Below are 22086 nucleotides of genomic sequence, written 5' to 3'. Positions count from 1 at the left end.
GTTTTAGGGTGGAGTGGAGCGTGTTTCTCTCCCAAACAAAGAAGGCTAGGTTCCAAATTGTTATGAACAGAAAGAAAAACTAAAACAAACTAAAAATTAAAGAGAGGGACGCTCCAAGCATAGCACATAACATATGAAGTGATAAAAATATAGCATGGAGATGGACAAACTGATGATTGTTGATGGAGAAGGGGATGCACGGGGGGCATCCCCAAGCTTAGACGCTAGAGTCTCCTTGAATATTTCTTGGGGGTGCATGGGGGCATCCCCAAGCTTGAGCACTTGACACTCCTGGATCTTCTTTCATCATCTTCCATCGCATACTTGAAAACTACCTTCATATGAAACTCATCATAAGCTGATTAGAGTGGTTAGTGCCCATAATAAAATAATTTATTCTCTACTGGAAATAAAGATTTTCATGAAGATCTACTGTTTCTCAAGATTGCCAAAAGGTTTTTGCAAAGAAAAAAGCAAGCTTAAGATTTTCAAAATGATGAAAACGCAAAACATGGCAGAATCCGTGAAAAACAGAACAACATATAGTAAATAATTTTTTTGGGGCACTTCTGCAACTCAAATAAAAAAACTCAGAACAGTTGCCAGAAAGACAATTATATATAGAATGCTATCAAAACAATTCAGATTAAAAAGATGAACCGGTGATTTTTGGCGAATTTTGCCATCAAGAAGACAGAGTCCATTTCTGGACAGCATGTCACAACTTTTGAACTTTCTTGCAATCGGAGGCTAAAACTTGGAAAAAAGCTAGAAAATAAAGATGGAATGATGTTTCTATACTAGTAACAAGCATCAAGACCACTAAAGCTGAAAGTAAAAACAAATTGGGTTGCCTCCCAACGAGCGCTTTCTTTTATGCCTTTGAGCTAGACATGATGCAAAAACACCAAGTTGTATCAGTTGGACCATCACAAAGATCATCAAAAAGCTCTTCAATAGTACAACAAATATTATGAGGCCTCTCAAAGAGAGGCTTAGTGGCAACACTTCTAGGAACAAAAGAAAAGGTAGTAAGACCAATTGGAATTTCATTTCTAATTCTATTTAAGAGAGGTATCTCTTCCAAGGTCTTCACAGTTTCAACACCCCTAGCAATAGGTATACTCATTTTGGGTTGAGGAACCTTGGGTACGCGCACAAACTTAGGTTCCTTACTTTCGGGGGTTTCTACCTTTTTAGTCTTGATGGAGGATAGAGTAGTTCCTAAAGTTTCAATAATATCCTCGATTTTATCGATCCTAGAAGGATCCACATCATGGGATTTAAGGGTCTCCAAAGTTTTGTAAGTTTGGCGCATGGAGCTATCAAGTCTATTTAAGTTCCCTTGAATCCTACGATCTACTTCATTTATTTTACTCATGGTTTGCATTTTTAGCCTTATATTCTCAAGTTTACTCATAATGTGAGCTAAAGTGATATCATCCTTTATGTCAACAATAGGTGGGATTCTGACAATATTTTCCATAACGTTAATAGCCTCTCAACCTATTCCAAGAAGTAATACCAACATAAAATTTTCTAAGCAAAATAGTGGTGGATTGCTGCTTGGTGGCTCTATCTTGAGAATCTTTAATTCTATACCAAGCATCTTTCAAACTTTCTCCTAACCTTTGTTTGAAGGTAAGAATCTCTACTTCAGGTGCAACACCAAAGGCAAAGGACTTTGATATACTGACTAAACAAAGCAAATAATTTTTTTGTGGTTTTTGGTATAGGACTCTAAAGCAAAAACTAGAAAGCAAACTAACAATACTAAAAGCAAAGGTAAAGGATAGTCTGTAACTCCCCTATCTTGAAGACTGGAGTCCCCGGCAGCGGCGCCAGAAATTTTCTTGATGACGAGTTGATGGATATACTTCTCGCCCCTCGTTGGTTACCCTAAGTGGAAGATGGAGATGTAGTCAGCAGCAGATTTCCCTTACACGGGGATTGTAAGGTTTATCGAACCAGGAGGACTCCGAGGATCAACAAGTAGGTATTCGCTGCTCTGGCGCTAGCAGAAGACGAGGACCTGCACACACAAGAAATAACTTTGCTCCCAACGAGTATAGAGAGGTTGTCAATCTCTCCGGCCTTGTAGTTTGCAAAGGATCAAAACACAAGCGGCAATAGTGATAGTGACTGCAACGGAAATGTAAATAAAGCAGTAAATGATGGAGGTGTAAGCTATGGTGGTAATATGGACCGGAGTCACATGATGTTCACTAGTTATGTCTCTCTCCCAAAAGACGATAAAAACTATGCATGGGTAAACAAATTACAGCTGGGCAATTGACAGAAATATAAACGCACCGCAATGCTAATCATGCTAATAGAAAGTTAGAGGCTCAAAAGTAATGGGCAGTATGCCAAGACAAGTAGACCGTTTATTCAACATCTAGTTACTAATCATCCACCTTGAGAGATCTATCCACAACATCTTGCTAGTATTAAGTTGCGAGTCCCACCCAAAGTGTAAACTCAAAGCAACGGACAACTGCATTAACAAACTTTGTGTAAGGTAAACAATCCTTGCAACCGTGGTCACAAGCACCGTTGTTTTCTCCCTGGTGGCAACAACACATCCCCTAGTCTCATGTTTCTTTCACTCAAGCTAGACATTAGGGGGCATAAACCACAATCATGCATAACGCTCCCTCTTGGAGTTACAATGTACTACTCGGCCAAAGAAATAAAGAGCTACAAAGAACATGCATGAATCACTAAAGAACATAATATAAAACGAGAACCAAATATATAACTCATCACAATCTGAACATAATCTCATAATCCATCGGATCCCAGCAAACCGAGCATAGCAATAGCAGGAAAATTACATAGATGCCTTGATCATGTAGGGCAGCTCACAAGGGCTAATCATGGAAGCACAAGATTGGAGAGAAGATATCACATAGCTACTGGTCATCGACTCATGGTCCAAGGAGAACTACTCATGGCACGTTTGGGAAGCGTCCATGGCGGTGGAGATGCTCCCGGAGGTCAATCCTCCCCCGACATGGTGCCGGGAAGAGGTCTTGTGACGCTCCCGATCTCGGAAGCCTGCGGCGGTGGAACGATGGAGAAATTCGCGATTTAATGATATGGTAGAAGGGTTTCCTATCGGAGAGGTAAATATAGGCCGAAGGAGGGCACTAGAGGAGGTGGGCCCCACCTAGGCGACCTGGTGGCGCGGCCATTGGGTAGGCCGCGCAGGGAGGCCTCCTGGGCGGGCCCTGGCTCCCCTCTGGCCCATCTTCGTGCTTCGTGAAGCTTCCGTCATGCTGATTTTTATATATTTTTCTCGGGATTTTTGGGACTATAAATTAGGGTAAAAATTCCCTGCAAAAAATACATCAGCAGATAGAAACTTGCACTTGGTGCACTGAGTTAGTAGGTTAGTCCAAATATGTGTAAAAAGATATAAAAGTGTAGCAAAACATATAACAATGTCACCCAAAAGATCATGGAACAAGCAGAAATTATAGATATGTTTGGGACGTATCAGCGAGGCGGAGTCGGCACGGCTGGTTGCGCCAGAGTGTGGGACCCGAGCCTGTCGAGTTGGCGCCACTCCTCGGTGATGACCAGGGAATCGGCCAGCCGGCTGTCGGCTTGGGTGCACTTGGTGTACTTCTTGTAGTCCCCGTTGATGGTGATGATGTCCTTGGGACCTGTCATATTCATCTTGAGGTATACGTAGTGGGGGCTCGCCATGAACTTGGCCAGAGTCGAATGACCCAGGAGCGCGTGGTAGGGGATGCTCAGGTCCACCACCTCGAACCACACCAGCTCGCACCAGAAGTGGCTCTTGGTGCCGAAGAGGACATTGAGTCGTATCTTGTAGAAGGGAGAGCAAGGCTGCCCCAGCAAGATGTCATGGAAGACCGTTAGGGCCGGCAGCAAGTGAGTTTCCTTGAGACCAAGCTTGACCAGGGTGTAACGGTAGAGTTTGTTCATGCTACTCCCGCCAACGACCAGCACCCGCCAGAACCGGTAGGTGAGCTTCTCGGACGCGATGGTGCGGTCCAGGACGAGGGGATAGCCGCCCGGGTTCGGCATCATGGTCGGGTTGTCCTCCAAGTTCCATGTGATGCGCTTCTTGGACCAATGCATGCATTGAGGGACAAAGGTTAGCGTGGCATTGACCTCGTGCCAGCGCTTACGCTCGGCGTCTTTGTCATCGTTCTGACTCGTGAAGATGACCTATGCACTGTCCTGCTCGGGAAAGCGGTCGAGGAGCCGGCCATCGTTGGGAGGCGGAGCCAGTGCCGTTGGAGGCGCCACAGCCGAAGCTCGCTGGCCCAGAGGGGGAGGAACCGGAAGGCCGTCGCCCTGAGCTAGTCGTTGAGAGAAGTTGCACCGGTGAAGGGTGTGCCTGGCTGGTTTTGTGCCGGTGTGCATCTTGCATGGCACGTCGAGCATCTGCTAAAGGTGAGCTCGGGCAACCAGGTGGGCTTGCTGGTGCGTTGTCGTTGGACCGCGCCCTGGCCGGCCGACTCCTCCTCCTCAGTGGTTGCCACCAGACGGCCGTTCTAGCTTGGGTCCAACAGGTTTAGCTTGCGCTTGTCGTTGGGGTCGTTCTTCTGCCAGGGCCGACTCTCATCGACCGACTTCTGGGAGGCGAGGAGAGCCGGCACAGCCTTGCCGATTGCATTGACCTTGATGTGCATGGCGAAGTCGGTGGTGGCGTACTTGTCCACCTTGATCATATGAGCTTATTCTTGAGTAGGGTGCCGTCATGGCAACCCTCGAAGAAGTAATGGATCACCTCGACCTCGTGCACTCCCTCGCAGGAGTTGTGCAGCTCGGTCCAGCGTGTGAGGTAGTCGATCGGGCATTCGTCTGGGCCTTGGACGCACATGGCCAGCTAGCGGGGACGACCAGGACGCTTATTGGTGTCGGTGAAGTTGCGCAGGAACGCCTCTTCGAAGTTGGTCCAGGCATTGATGCCGACGTCTGGCAGCCTGTTGAGAGATGTACGGGCCGAGCCGAGCAACATGAGCGGGACATAATGCACCACCACATGCTTGTTGCCCCTGGCGATGCCAACTACGGTGGTGTAGTCAACCAACCAGTCATTTGGCTTGGCGGAGCTATTGTACTTGGGGGTGTAGTGTGGCAACGTGAAGCCGGAGGGGAACATCTCGTTGCGGATGCGGGGGCCGAAGTAGGCTAGGACGGTCGGCCCTTCCTCCTCTAGGAGGTTGGGCTCGGCCAACCGGTCAGGCAGCTGTGAGCATCGTTCTCGTCCTGGACGCGGGGGCCCAACCGAATAGTGAGCTCACGCAAACCGTGAGGCTAGTTGAGTCGTCCCTGTCCTGACATGAAGGCAGGGCGTGTAGGGAATGTCGCATGGCATACAAATTTTTTCCTACGCGCACATAAGATCTATCCATGGTGAATACCATCTACGAGAGGGGGAGAGTGCATCTACATACCCTTCTAGATCGCTAACCAGAAGCATATATAACGCAATTAATGTAGTCGAACATCTTTGCGATCCAAATCGCAGTCCGTCCCACAATCTCATCACGGCCCGTCCCGCGATCCCATCACGATCCATCCCGATCTAGTGCCGAACGGATGGCACCACCGCGTTCAGCACATGTACAGCTCGATGACGATCTCCGTCTTGTTGATCCAGCAAGAGGGGTGGAGAGGTAGATGAGTTCTGCAACACGGCGGTGTGGTGGTGGTGGTGGTGAACTAATTCAGCAGGGCTTCACCAAGCTCAACTAAACTAATCTAGAGGAGAAAACGACCTAGAGAGAGAGAGGGAAGCACGTGGATTAGGATAGGGCTGCCCTCAAATCCTCTAGTATATATAGGAGGGAGGGAGGGGAGGAGGCAGCCTCAAAACCCTCAAAGGGTTCGGCCGAAGTGGAGGAGGTGGAAGACTCCACCTCCAATCCTATTCCTAGTAGGATTCCACCTTCCCCACTTGGGTTTCTTTCCTTCCCACCTCCTAGCCGCATTGGGATTTAGTGGGGGGTTCGGCCAGCCCACTAGGGGCTGGTACACGCCCTCCCACACCCCATGAGACCCTTTGGGTGAGTGGGGCCACCTAGTGGACCCCCGGAACCCATTCTTCACTCCCAGTACACTACCGGAAATGCTCGAAACTTTTCCGGAGTTCCAAATCCACTTTCCTATATATCAATCATTACCTCCAGACCATTCCAGAGCTCCTCGTGACGTCTGTGATCTCATCCGGGACTCAGAACAACGTTCGGTCACCAACATACATAACTCAACTATACCAAAATGTCACTGAACCTTAAGTGTGCAGACCCTGCGGGTTTGAGAACTATATATATATGACCTGAGACACTCTCCGGTCAATAAGCAATAGCGGGACCTGGATGCCCATATTGGCTCCTACATATTCTACGAAGATGTTTATGGGTTGAACCTCTATGCAAGGATTCAGTTAATCCCGTACACTATTCCCTTTGTCCTTCGGTACATTACTTGCCCGAGATTCGATCGTCGGTATCTCTATACCTAGTTCAATCTCATTATCAGCAAGTCTCTTTACTCATTCTGTAATACAATATCATGTGACTAACTCCTTAGTCACATTGCTTGCAAGGCTTGTTGTGAAGTTGTACTACCTAGTGGGCCCTGAGATACCTCTCCGTGAGAGGGAGTGACAAATCCCAGACTTGATTCATGCCAACCCAACACACACCTTCGGAGATACCTATAGAGCACCTTTATAGTCACCCAGTTACGTTGTGACGTTTGATACACACAAGGTATTCCTCTAGTGTTCGGGAGTAGCATGATCTCATGGTCATACGAACAGATACTTTGACATGCAGAAAACAATAGCAATAAATTGGCACGATCATATGCTACATTCATAGTTTGGGTCTTGTCCATCACATCATTCTCCTAATGATGTGATCCTGTTATAAAACAACATCTCATGTCTATGGTCAAGAAACCTTGACCATCTTTGATCAACGAGCTAGTCCTTCAAAGGATCACTAGGGAGAGTGTGTTGTCTATGTATCCAAAGTGATTCCACACATATATTTGAGTTTCCAATCAATACAATTCTAGCATGGATAATAAACGATTATCATGAACACAAAAATATAATAATAACCAATTTATTATTGCCTCTAGAGAATTTTTCCAATAGTCTCCCACTTGCACTAGAGTCAATAATCTAGTTCACATCACTATGTTATTGTAATGAATCTAACACCCATGGAGTTCTGGGGTTTGATCATGTCTTGCCTGTGAGAGAGGTTTTTAGTTAACGGGTCTGAAACATTCAGATCTATGTGTACTTTACAAATCTCTATGTCATATGGTAGATGCTTCTACCATGCTTCACTTGGAACAATTCCAAACGACTGCTCCACTATACGAATCCGGTTTACTACTTAGAGTCATCCGAATTAGTGTCAAAGCTTGCATCAACGTAACCCTTTGCGATGAACTCTTTTATCACCTCCATAATAAAGAAAAATTCCTTAGTCCACTAGTTACTAAGGATAATTTTTGACTGTTGTCTAGTAAGCCATTCCTGGATCACTTTTGAACCCCTTGACAGATTCATGGCAAGGCACACATCAGGTGCGGTAGACAGCATAACATACTACAAAGCCTATAGCCAATGCATAGGGACAACCTTCATCCTTTCTCTTTCTTCTGCCGTGGTCGGGCTTTGAGTCTTACTCAAATTTCACACCTTTACAACACAGCCAAGAACTCCTTCTTTGACTAATCTATTTTGAACTCCTTCAAACCTTGTCAAGGTATGCATTCATCAAAAGTTTTATCAAGCGTCTTGATCTATCTTCACAGATCTTGAGGCTTGATGTTCAAGTAGGCTTAATTCAGGTTTTCCTTTGAAAAAATCCTTTCAAACAACCCTTTATGCTTTCCAGAAATCCTACATTATTTCCGATCAACAATATATCAACCACATATACTCATCAGAAATTCTATAGTGCTCTCACTCACTTTCTTGGAAATACAAGTTTCTCATAAGCTTTGTATAAACCCAAAAACATTGATCATCTAATCAAAGCATATATTCCAACTCTGGGATGCTTGCTCTAGTCCATAGAAGGATTGCTAGAGCTTACATAGTTGTTAGCATCCTTAGGATCGACAAAACCTTCTGGTTGTATCACATACAACCTTCCCTCAGGGAAACCATCGAGGAAACAATATTTTGACATCCATCTGCAAGATTTCATAATTGAAAAATGCACCAACTGCTAACATAATCCCAACAGACTTTTAGCATTTCTATGAGTGAGAAACTCTCATCATAGTCAACTCTTTGAACTTGTCGGAAAAATCTTTGCGACAAGTCGAGCTTTCTTAATGGTTAAATTTATCATCATTGTCCGTTTTCTATTTAAAGATCCACTTCTACTTAATAGCCTTACGACCATCAAGTAGATCTTCCAAAGTCTACACTTTGTTTTCATACATGGATCTTGTCTTGGATTTCATGGCCTTCAGCCATTCATCGGAATCCGGGCCCACCATCGCTTCTCCATAGTTCATAGGTCCATTGTTGACCGCAACATGATCTCCAAGACAGGATTATCGTACTACTCTGGAGCAGTACGTTTCCTTATTGACCTACAAGGTTTGGTAGTAACTTGATCTGAAGCTTCATGATCACCATCATCAGCTTTCCACTTCAACTAGTGTTGGCGCCACAGGAACATCTTCATACGCCCTGCTACTCATTGGTTGAAGTGATGGTTCAATAACCTCATCAAGTTTCTACCATCCTCCCACTCAATTCTTTCGAGAGAAACTTTTTCTCGAGAAAGGACCCATTTCTAGAAACAAACACTTTGCTTTCGGATCTGAGATAGGAAGTATACCCAACTGTTTTGGGTGTCCTATGAAGATGCATTTATCCTCTTTGGGTTTGAGCTTATTAGGTTGAAGCCTTTTGACATAAGCATCATAGCCCCAAACTTTAAGAAACGACACCTTAGGTTTCTCCAAACCATAGTTCATACAGTGTCATCTCAACGGAAATACGTGGTGCCCTACTTAAAGTGAATGTGGTTGTATCTAATGCCTAACCCCAAACCGATAGTGGTAATTCGATAAGACACATCATAGTATGCACCATATCCAATAGGATACGGCTATGACGTTCAGACACAACATCACACTATGGTGTTCTAGGTAGCACGAGTTGTGAAATAATTTTCACATTGTCTTAAATGTTTACCAAACTCGCAACTTAGATATATATTTACCTCCACGACCACATCGAAGATATATTATCCTCTTGTCACGATGATCTTCAACTTCACTCTGAAATTGCTTGAACTTTTTCAATATTTCACACTTGTGATTCATCAAGCAAGTACTCCTGTATCTACTCAAATGATCAGTGAAGTCAGAGCATAACGATATCCACTGCGTGCCTCAGCACTCATTGGACTGCATACATCAAAATGTATTATTTCCTATATGTTACTTGCTTGTTCCATCATAGGAAGACGAGGTATTTAGTCATCTTGTCCATGTGGCATGATTTGCATGTCTCAACTGATTCTAAATCAAGTGAGTCCTAACGATCCATCTGCATGGAGTTTCTTCATGAGTTCACACCAATAAGCATTGTTCGCATGTCTCAAACGATTCAAAAACGAGTGAGTCCAAAGATCCATGAGCATGGAGATTGTTCATGCGTTTTATACCAATATGACTCAAGTGTAAGTGCCACAAGTAAGTGGTACTATAATTACTACTTTGTATCTTTTGGCATCAATATTATGAACATGTGTTTCACTATGATCGAGATTCAATAAACCATTGAAGGTATTTATTCAAGTAAACAGAATAACCATTATTCTCTTTAAATGAATAATCGTATTGCAATAAACACGATCTAATCATGTTCATGCTCAACGCAAACACCAAGTAACATTTATTTAGGTTCAACACTAATCCCGACGGTAGAGGGAGCGTGTGATGTTTGATCACATCAACCTTGGAATTACATCCAACACACATCGTCACCTCACCCTTGCTAGCATCCGTTTATTTGGTAGCGATAATTTCGAGTTACTAACACTTAGCAACTGAACCGGTACCTAATACCCTGGTGCTACTATGCGTACTAGTAAGGTACACATCAATATCATCTATATCCAATATACTTTTGTCGACTTTGCCGGCCTTCTCATCTACCAAGTATCAAGGGTAGTATTGCCTCAGTGACCGTTCCCCTCATATTAGAAGCACTTATTCTCGGGTTTGGGTTCAACCTTGGGTTTCTTCACTACAGCGGCAACTGGTTTGCCATTCATGAAGTATCCCTTCTTTCCCTTGCCCTTCTTGAAACTAGTGGTTTCACTAACCATCAACAATTGGTGCTCCTACTTGATTTCTACTTTCGCGGTGTCAAACATCTCGAATAACTCATAGGTTATCTTGCGCATCCCTGATATTATACAGTTCATCACGAACCTCCGGTAGCTTGGTGTCAGTGACTTTCGAGAACTATGTCAATCACTATCTTATCTGGAGGATAAACTCCCACTTGATTGAAGCGATTGTAGCATCCAGACAATCTGAGCACATGCTCAAAGATTGAGATTTTCTCCCTTACTTTGCAGGCAAAGAATCTTGTCTGAGGTCTCATACCTCTCAACACGGGCACGAGTCCAAAATCCTAATTTCACCTCTTGGAACATCTCATATGTTCTGTGACGTTCAAAACGTCTTGGGTGCCTTAATTCTAAGTTGCTAAGCATTACTCACAGAACCACCATGTAGTCATGAAAAACATGTATGTCAGACGTTCACAACATCCACAGATGACGCTCGGGGGGTAGCACACCAAGCGGTGCATTAAGGATAAGCCTCCTGTGTAGCAATGAGGCAATCCTCAGTTTACGAACCCAGTAAACATAATTGCTACTATCATCTTTCACCTAAGTTTTCTCTAGAAACATATCAAAAACAGTGGAGCTACAACGCAAGCTACAACAAAATTTGCAAATACATTTTGACTATGTTCATGATAATAAGTTCAATTAATCATATTACTTAAGAACTCTGACTCAAATCGACATCCCTCTAGTCATTTGAGTGACACATGATCCAAATTCACCAACTCAAGTTGGATCATCACGTGAGTAAGTTTGCTTCAATGGTGAACATCTCTATGTTGATCATATCTACTATATGACTCATGTTCGACCTTTCCATCTCTTGTGTTCCGATGCCATGTCTATACATGCTAGGTTCGTTAAGTTTAACCTGAGTGCTCCGCTTGTGCAACTATTTTGCACCCGTTGTAAGTGAAGGTAGAGTCTACCATACCCGATCATCACGTGGTGTCTCCAAATGATGAACTGTCGCAACGGTGCACACTCGGGGAGAACGCAATTTTATCTTGAAATTTTAGTGAGGGATCACCTTATAATGCTACCATCGTCCTAAGCAAAATAACGTGCATAAAAGGATTAATATCACATGCAAATCATAAGTGACATGATATGGCCATCATCTTGTGCTTCTTGATCTCCATCACCAAAGCACCGGAATGATCTCCATCGTCACCGGCGCAACACCATGATATCCATCATTGTGCTGCCATCGAGGTTGTCGCGCCATCTATGTTGTTGCTACTAAAGCTACTGAACTAGCGATAACGCAAAGCATCACCAAGCGCAAAATAATTAAAGACAACCCTATGGCTCCTGCCGGTTACCATAGCATCGACGTGCAAATCGATATTTAACTATTACAACATGATCATCTCATACATCAAATATATCATATCACATCTTTGTCCATATCATATCACCACATACCCTGCAAAAACAAGTTAGACGTTCTCTAATTTGTTATTGCATGTTTTACGTGGCTTCTATGGGTATCTAGTATGACATCATCTTACTTACGCAAAACCACAATGATGATATGCAAGTTGCTATTTAACCTTCTTCAACAACAGCCTCGGTCAAATCCGATTCAACTAAAGTTAGAGAAACAGACACCCGTTAGTCATCTTTATGCTACATGTTGCATGTTAGTCGAGGAAACCGGTCTCTCGTAAGCGTACGAGTAATGTTGGTGTGGGCCGCTTCATCCAACAATACCGCCGAATCAAGAAAAGACTAAGGAGGGAAACAATATGAATATCAACGCCCACAAACTCCTTTGTGTTCTACTCGAGATGTCATCTACGCATAGACCTAGCTCACAGTGCCACTATAGGGGAACGACGCATGGGAAACAAAAAGTTTCCTACGCGCATGTAAGATCTATCCTTGGTGAAGACCATCTACGAGAGGGGGAGAGTGCATCTACATACCCTTGTAGATGGCTAAGCGGAAGCGTATATAACGCAGTTCATGTAGTCGAACATCTTCGTGATCCAAATCGCAGTCCGTCGCGCGATCTCATCACGATCCGTCCCGCGATCCCATCACGATCCATCCCGATGTAGTGTCGTACGGGCGGCACCTCCTCGTTCAGCACACGTATAGCTCGATGACGATCTCCATCTTATTGATCAACCAAGAGGGTCGGAGAGGTAGATGAGTTCACCACGGCAGCGTGGTGGTGGTGGTGGTGAAATAATTCTGCAGGGCTTCGCCAAGCTCTACTAAACTAATCTAGAGGAGAAAACGACCTACAGAGAGAGGGCAGCACGTGGCTTATTAGGGTTAGGGATGTCCTCAAATCCTCTAGTATATATAGGAGGGAGGGAGGGGAGGAAGCAGCCTCAAAACCCTCAAAGGGTTCGGCCGACGTGGAGGAGGTGGAAGAGTCCACCTCCAATCCTACTCCTAGTAGGATTCCACCCTTCCCCACTTGGGTTTCGTTCCTTCACACCTCCTAGCCGCATTGGTATTTAATGGAGGGTTTGGCCAACCCACTAGGGGCTGGTCCACACCCTCCGACAACCCATGAGACCCTTTGGGGTCAGTGGGCCCACATGGTGGACCCCCTGAACCCACTCGTCACTCCTCATACACTGTCGAAAATGCGAGAAACTTTTCCGGAGTTCAAAACCCACTTTCCTATATATCAATCTTTACATCCGGACCATTCCGGAGCTCTTTGTGACTTCCATGATCTCATCCGGGACTCCGAAGAACCTTTGGTCACCAACATACGTAACTCAACTATACTGAAACATCACCAAACCTTAAGTGTAGTAACCCTGCGGGTTTGAGAACTATGTAGACATGACCTGATACACTCTCCGGTCAATAACCAATAGTGGGACCTGGATGCCCATATTGGCTCCTACATATTCTACGAAGATTTTTATTATTTGAACCTCTATGTCAAGGATTCAGTTAATCCCGTATACTATTCCCTTTGTCCTTCGGTATGTTACTTGCCCGAGATTCGATCGTCGGTATCTCCATACCTAGTGCAATCTCGTTACCGGCAAGTCCCTTTACTCGTTTCGTAATACAAGATCCAATGACTAACTCCTTAGTCACATTGCTTGCAAGGCTTGTTGTGATGTTGTATTACTGAGTGGGCCCTGTGATACCTCTTTGTCACACGGAGTGACAAATACCTGTCTTGATTCATGCCAACCCAACAGACACCTTTGGAGATACCTGTACAACACCTTTATAGTCACCCAGTAACGTTGTGACGTTTGATACACACAAGGTATTCCTTTAGTGTCTCGGAGTTGCATGATCTCATGGTCATAGGAACAGATACTTTGACATGCAGAAAACAATAGCAATAGACTGACACGATCATATGCTACGTTAATAGTTTGGGTCTTGTCCATCACATCATTCTCCTAATGATGTGATCCCATTATCAAACGACATCTCATGTTTATGGTGAGGAAACCTTGACCATATTTGATCAACGAGCTAGTCCTTGAGAGGCTCACTAGGGACATTGTGTTGTCTATGTATCCACACATGTATTTGAGTTTCCAATCAATACATATCCAGCATGGATAATTAATGATTATCATGAACAAGGAAATATAATAATAACGAATTTATTATTGCCTCTAGGTCATATTCCAATAGGGCGCACGCGTTTGTCTGGAACTGGCCAGTTTCCTGGCGTTCGTTTTGCGTGCTAGTGATCCTCGGCTGATCGTCGGGGCAGGAACCGAGGGGAGAGGATGCCTGCTACGTTGCCTGAGCCCCGCCGTTACCATGAACATGGGGGGACACAGAGCCGTCCTGGGTCGGCTCGAACTGGGCTTGAAGGGTGTTGGCGGTGTCGATGAGCTCATGGACATCCTACTCCTATAGTGTGCGCTCCTCACCCTCCAAGCCAGCCAGATCGGCCATGGCGACGCTGGCAGCCTTCAGGTTGGCCGCGGGCATGTCGTAGGTGGGTAATTCGCCACCGAGTATGTTGGTGACAGCGCGATCGTGCTGATGCGCCTCACCACACCGACTGGGCTCTGCGCCAGCCAGAGTGAGGCCGTAGACAGTTTTGTACTCATGTTGCACGACTCCATCTAGCGTTGCACGGTGGCGAGGGCGGTAACCTCTGCAAGCACCTCCTTATGGGTCGCCTCAAGCTCAGCCGTGGTAGCGACCGGGTTGGAGGGTGGCGCGATGGGGGTTTGCAGTCCCGCCATCATGGCGTGCAGGGGGTCAAACGAGCTGGCACGGACTGCAGCCGCGACCGTTGCCGCCTCGGCCCTGGCATGCCTCTAAATGGAGGTGGAGCTCATGACCATCACCTCGACGTGGAGGTGAAGACGACTAGCATCGCCCGAAGCGCTGTTGTCGAGGGGAGGCAACGGGTCGGAGATATCAAGCAACACGTCAAGGTACTCGTCGGAGGTGGGAGCGGTGCCGATGTGCAGCTCCACGAAGCGGTTGAAAAGATTGCTGATGTCGGTGGGGGACACGCGGCCGGTGCATGGCAGCGGGTCGGAGATGGCAATTACCTCGTCAGGGTACTCGTCGAAGGTGGGAGGGTCGCTGATGCACAGCTCACCGAAGAGTTCGCAAAGGCCACCAACGTCGACTGGGTTGACATTGCCCGACAACATGTCGGGTGAGACGACAGCGCCGCTTGTGAAGTAGACGGGGTCGGTGCCGCGTGACGCACTATCATCCGCGGAAGCGTATGCCGCAAGGGTGTAGAGTATGTTGGGGAACGTTGCATGGGAAACAAAAAGTTTCCTACGCACACGAAGACCTATCATGCTGATGTCCATCTATGAGAGGAGATTTGGATCTACGTACCCTTGTAGATCGCACAGCAGGAAGCGTTTAAGAAACGCGGTTGATGTAGTGGAACGTCTTCACGTCCCTCGAACCGCCCCACGAACCGTCCCGCGATCCGTCCCACAATCCGTTCCGATCTAGTGCCGAACGGACGGCACCTCCGCGTTCAACACATGTACAGCTCGACGATGATCTCGGCCTGCTTGAACCAGCAAGCAAGACGGAGAAGTAGATGAGTTCTCCGGCAGCGTGATGGCGCGCCGGTGGTGGTGACGATCTACTCCTGCAAGGCTCCACCCAAGCTCCGTAGAAATACGATCTAGAGGTAAAACTATGGTGTCTAGATCTGAGTTGCACGTGGCAAAAGTTGTCTCAAATCAGCCCTAAATCACTACTATATATAGGAGGGAGGGGGAGGAGGCTTGCCTTGAGGGCCAAGCCCTCAAGGGTGCGCCGGCTAGGGAGGAGAGGAGGAATCCTATTCCAATTAGGATTGGAAAGTGGAGTCCTTCTCTTCCTTCCCACCTCCCCTTTTTTTCTTTGGTTTTCTTCTCTTGACGCCAAGGCCCTCTTGGGCTGTCCCACCAGGGACAAGACTGGACAAACTCTTATGCAAGCACTGAAATTATCGGTAACACATAGTTGTGTGACAAGATGATTCGTAGCAAGTAGCAAGTAGCAATAGTAACAAAGGTGTAGCAAAGTGGCCCAATCCATTTTGTAGCAAGGGACAAGACTGGACAAACTCTTATTGGAGGTAAAGCGCTCCCGTGGACACATGGGAATTTCTGTCAAGCTAGTTTTCATCAAGTTCATATGATTCACATTCGCTACTTTGATAGTTTGATATGTGGGTGGACCGGTGCTTGGGTGTCGCCCTTACTTGGACAAACCTCCCACTTATGATTAACCCCTCTCGCAAGCATCCGCAACTACGAAAGAAGAATTAAGACAAAGTCTAACCGTAGCATTAAACTAGTGGATCCAAATCAGCCCCTTGCGAAGCAATGCATAAACTAGGGTTTAAGCTTCTGTCACTCTAGCAACCCATCATCTACTTACTACTTCCCAATGCCTTCCTCTAGGACCAAATAATGGTGAAGTGTTATGTAGTCGATGTTCACATAACACCACAAGAGGAGAGACAACATACAACACATAAAGAATATCGAACGAATACCAAATTCACATGACTACTTATAGCATGACTTATCCCATGTCCTGAGGAACAAAAGTGACTACTCACAAAGCATAATAATATTCATGACCAGAGAGGTATTGAATAGCATCAAGTATCTGAACATATAATCTTCCACCAAGTAATCCAACTAGCATCAACTACAAAGAGTAATTAACACTACTAGCAACCTTACAAGTACCAATCGGAGTCGCGAGACGGAGATTGGTAACAAGATATGAACTAGGGTTTGGAGGTGAGATGGTGCTGATGAAGATGTTGATGGTGATGAGTCCCCTCCGATGAGAGGAGTGTTGGTGATGATGATGGCGATGATATCCCCCTCCGGGAGGGGAGTTTCCCCGGCAGGACGACCCTGCCGGAGCTCTAGATTGGTTTTGCTCAAGTTCCGCCCCGTGGCGGCGGCGATTCCTCCCGAAAGCCTTCTCTTGATTTTTTTCTGGAACGAAACCCTTCTTGTAGCAAAAGAGCGAAGCCAGAGGGCTAGCTGGGAGCCCACAAGCCCCCTAGGCGCGGCTAGGGGGGTGGTCGCGCCTAGCAGGCTTGCGGCCTCCTGCTGGCGCCCCTCTGGTACTTCTTCGGCCTAGTATTTTTTATAAAATCCAAAATAAATCCTCGTTGATTTTCACGGCTTTTGGAGTTGCGCAGAATAGGTATCTCAAACTTGCTCCTTTTTCAGGCCAGAATTCCAGCTGCCGACATTCTCCCTCTTCATGTAAACCTTGCAAAATAAGAGAGAAAAGGCATAAGTATTGTACCGTGAAGTATAATAACAACCCAAAAAGCGATAAATATCAACATGAAAGCATGATGCAAAATGGATGTATCAACTCCCCAAGCTTAGACCTCGCTTGTCCTCAAGGGAAAGTCGAGATCAATAAATATGCCCACATGTTTAGAGAGAGAGAGGTGTCGACAAAACAAGATACTGATATGCAGGCATCATGATCATAATCACAATAGCAATACCATCATATGAACTCTTATGCTAAAGTGACAATTCCTTCACAAGGTAAAGTATGGGTCAAGAGCCTTACCGAGAATTAACAACCGATAGCCTTTAGTAATTGAAGCAATTGCAATTTATCACAACATCGGAAAGAGTCAAATAAGAGCTTGTAAAGCAAATCCACATAGTCAATCATATTTTCGTCTTCTACAATTGCTAAAACTCACATGGTATTCGTGAGATGAAAGTTTCAGTCGGACACACAGAAACATAGGGGCTTATAGTTTTGCCTCCCAACTATTTACCTCAAGGGTAATGTCAACAATAATAATTCATGAATACTTACTTCCAGATGACATATGAATATAGATCTTTCCCTAGCATATGACGTTAGCCAAGATAAAGGCAAAATAAGGAATTGGTCTAGATCACCATGACTCTTTCAAGGGCAAAAAGTAAAGGTACAAGATAGGCCCTTCGCAGAGGGAAGTAGAGTTTGTGATGCGCTTTTGAGGTTTGCATGTGTGACCTCTTAGTGTGAAGGAACGTCACTTTATATTGCCTCCTGTGATAAAGAACTTTATTATGCAGTCTGTCGCTTTTATGTCTTCCTCATCATAGGTTCGTACAAAGCTTATTTTCCACATACTAATAGATCATACATATTAGAGAGCAATTTTTTATTGCTTGCACCGATGACAACTTACTTGAGGGATCTTATTCAATCCATAGGTAGGTATGGTGGACTCACATGGAAAAACTGGGTTGAAGGTTTATGGATGCACAAGTAGTATTTCTACTTGGTGTGGGAGTTTTGGCTAATATGAGGTGGAAACAATCGTCACATGCTAAGGGATCTCTAGTCATATAACATTGTTCGGAACCAAGCAAACACAATTCATTATGTTGTCTTCCTTGTCCAATATCTACTTCTAAGAATGTAATAGTTCAGTGAGTGTTCACAATCATAGATGGTGTTAAAGATGATGTATTTATATGTGAACCTCTCCTTCTTTATCACGTCCTATTAATTGCAACAATGACCAAGGTCTACGTTTGTCCATCCTCAACAAGTTTCAATCCACATTCTTTTTATATGTGAAGCCATCACTTCCCATAAGATCATTACATGATCTTTCATGCTTTTGTTCTTTTCTCATTCTCTTGATCATGGCATGAGGCAAGGCCCTTAACTAAGACACTCTTTATTATATGGCTCACGAGCTCGAATACATCGGGGGTGACACAAAGCAAAACTCAAGCCTAAAACACTAAGAACTTTATTCTACTAGAGAAATAGAAAACTGAAATGGAACAAACTAAAACAAAGGTAAAGGCAAAAGATGTGATGGTGATACGATACCGGGGCAACTCCCCCAAGCTTGGCACAAGCCAAGGGGAATGCCCATACCCATGCTTAGTTGTCTTCCTTCGATGGTGATGGTGGTGGAGTTGTTGTAGAGGTCTTGAACTTGTTTAATTTCCTCTTGAGCATAAAATTCTGCTCCTTCAGATCATTAATTTCCTCTTCAAGCCTCAACACCCTTTGGCATAATTCTTCCTTACTCTCCTGCAAAATACGAGAACAGATAAACAAAATCTTAGGCTTCTTCCTTGAGTCAGGGAGGCTCGACTTCTTGAACTCCACATGTGTGTCTCCAGGTGGGGGTAGAGGAGCCTCCTCTTCATCGGAACTTGTTCCTTCCTTCCCCTTGGGATCATAATATTCTTCCTCATCAGTGGTCCAACCATAACGATCCAAGTCCCCATAGACTTGAGGGAGATCGTTCTCCCCCACAGATTCCTGAGACGACATCTTGCTCTAAATCTGCGGCAGAAAACAGACTCGAAACGAAAACAGAGGAAATTTGCGCGATACGAGGGTTAGACCTTTCGGGAGAATATATAATGATTTTTCCCCGACCAGAAGGAGTACTCCGCAAGAAAAAAGAGTCCAGGAGGCACACAAGGTGGTCACAAGCCCCCCAGGCGCAGCCAGGGGGTGGCCTGCACCTGGCAGGCTTGTCGCCTCCTCGTGCGCTTTCCGAACTACTTTAAATTTTTCTATTTTTTCAAAAATTCCAAAACGGAGAAAAAATCCTACTGGAAAAGTTTTGGAGTCCGTTTACTTACCGAATCACATACCTCTTCGTTTTCGGAGTTTGAAACAGGCTGATAAATATCCCTTATGTACTCCTACGGAGTTATGGTATTGATAATATTGCTTTCAACATTTATGGGAGTACCTCAGATATAATGCTTGATTCTTTGCCCAATTACCACTCTCGGAAAATTACCTTCCATGTTGTTGATCTTGATGGCACCGGAACGATATACTTCCTCAACAATGTAAGGACCTTCCCACTTGGAGAGAATCTTGCCTGCAAAAAATCTTAAACGAGAATTATATAGCAAGACATAATCACCTACATTGAACTCACGCTTTTGTATCCTTTTATCATGCCACCTCTTAACCTTTTGTTTGAACAACTTGGCATTTTCATATGCCTGAGTTCTCCATTCATCAAGCGAGCTAATATCAAATAACCTGTTCTCACCAGCAAGTTTGGAATCAAAGTTGAGCTCTTTGATTGCCCAATAAGCCTTGTGCTCTAGCTCAAGAGGTAAATGACATCCTTTACCGTAAACCATTTTGTACGGAGACATGCCCATAGGATTCTTCTAGGCAGTTCTATATTCCCATAGTGCATCATCGAGCTTCTTAGACCAATTCTTTCTAGACCTATTGACAGTATTTTGCAGAATTAGTTTAATCTCTCTATTACTTAGCTCTACTTGACCACTGACTGAGGGTGATATGGAGATGCAATTCTATGATTGACATCATACTTAGCAAGCGTTTTATGAAAAGCGCCATGAATGAAATGTGAACCACCGTCGGTCATCAGATATCTAGGGACTCCAAATCTAGGGAAAATAACATCTTTAAGCATCCTAATAGAGGTGTTGTGATCAGCACTACTAGTCGGGATGGCTTCTACCCACTTGGTAACGTAATCAACAACAACTAGGATATGAGTATACCCGTTGGATTTTGGAAAAGGTCCCATATAATCAAAGCCCCAAACATCAAATGGTTCAATGACTAGTGAATAATTCGTAGGCATTTCCTGACGTTTACTGATATTACCTATTCTTTGACATTCGTCACAAGACAAGACAAACTTACGGGCATCCTTGAAGAGAGTGGGCCAATAGAAACCTGATTGCAATACCTTGTGTGCAGTTCTATCTCCCGCATGGTGTCCTCCGTAGGCCTCAGAGTGATACTTCTGTAGGGTCTGTCCCTGTTCATGTTCAGGTACAAAACGTCTAATAACACCATCTACTCCTTCTTATAAAGGTGAGGATCATCCCAAAAGTAATGTCTCAAATCAAAGAAGAATTTCTTCTTTTGCTGGTGAAACTAGGTGGTATATATTTGGCAACGATATAGTTTGCATAATCAGCATACCACGGTGTACTACGTGAAGCATTGATGACATTCAATTGTTCATCAGGAAAGCTATCATCAATAGGTTGTGGGTCATCAAGAACATTCTCCAACCTAGATATGTTATCTCCTACTGGATTCTCGGCACCCTTCCTATCGACGACATGCAAATCAAATTCTTGTAGCAAGAGAACCTATCTGATAAGTCTAGGTTTAGCGTCTTTCTTCTCCATGAGGTACTTAATAGCAGCGTGATCAGTGTGAATAGTGACTTTGGAATCAACTATGTAAGACCTGAACTTTTCACATGCAAACACGACTGCTAAAAATTCCTTTTCAGTAGTAGCATAGTTTCTTTGGGCACTGTCTAGAGTTTTACTTGCATAGTGAATAACATTCAACTTCTTATCAACTCTTTTCCCTAGTAAAGCACCAACACCATAATCACTATCATCAAACATGATTTCAAAAGGTAAGTTCCAATCAGGGGGTTGAACAATAGGCACAGTTATCAAGGCCTTCTTAAGTATTTCGAAGGCTTCCTCACAATGGTCGTCAAAAACAAAAGGAATATCCTTTGTCAAGAGATTGGTAAGAGGCCTAGAAATCTTAGAGGAGTCTTTAATGAACCTTCTATAGAAACCAGCATGACCAAGGAAACTTCTTATACCTTTGATATCGTGGGGCATGGCATTTTCTCGATTGCATCAACCTTAGCCTTATTGACTTCAATACCCCTTCCAGAAATTTTATGTCCTAAGACGATGCCTTCATTAACCATAAAGTGGCACTTTTCCCAATTCAAGACAAGATTGGTATCCTTACATCTCTAAGGTTGCTGAGGCAATCATCAAAAGAAGACCCGTAGACAGAGAAGTCATCCATGAAAACCTCGACAATCTTTTCACAAAAGTCAGAGAATATAGCCATCATACATCTTTCAAAGGTGGCAGGTGCATTACATAAGCCAAAAGGTATACGTCTATAAGCAAAGGTACCGAAAGGGCAGGTGAAAGTGGTTTTCTCCTGATCAGATTGTGCAACAGGTATTTGGGAGAAACCAGAATAACCATGTAGAAAGCAGAAGTATGTGTGTTTAGACAGTCTTTCTAGCATTTGGTTGGTACAAGGCAAAGGGTAATGATCTTTCCTAGTGGTTTTATTCAACTTCCTAAAATCAATCACCATCCTATAGCCAATAATAATCCTCTGTGGGATCAATTCATCCATATCATTAGGGACAACGGTAATACCTCCCTTCTTAGGGACGCAATGCACCGGACTCACCCAATCA

This window comes from Hordeum vulgare, chromosome 1H, assembly GCF_904849725.1.
Source record: "Hordeum vulgare subsp. vulgare chromosome 1H, MorexV3_pseudomolecules_assembly, whole genome shotgun sequence".
NCBI lineage: Eukaryota > Viridiplantae > Streptophyta > Magnoliopsida > Poales > Poaceae > Hordeum > Hordeum vulgare.
The sequence above is the reverse complement of the archived record's forward strand: the minus strand, read 5'-3'. Positions refer to the sequence as shown.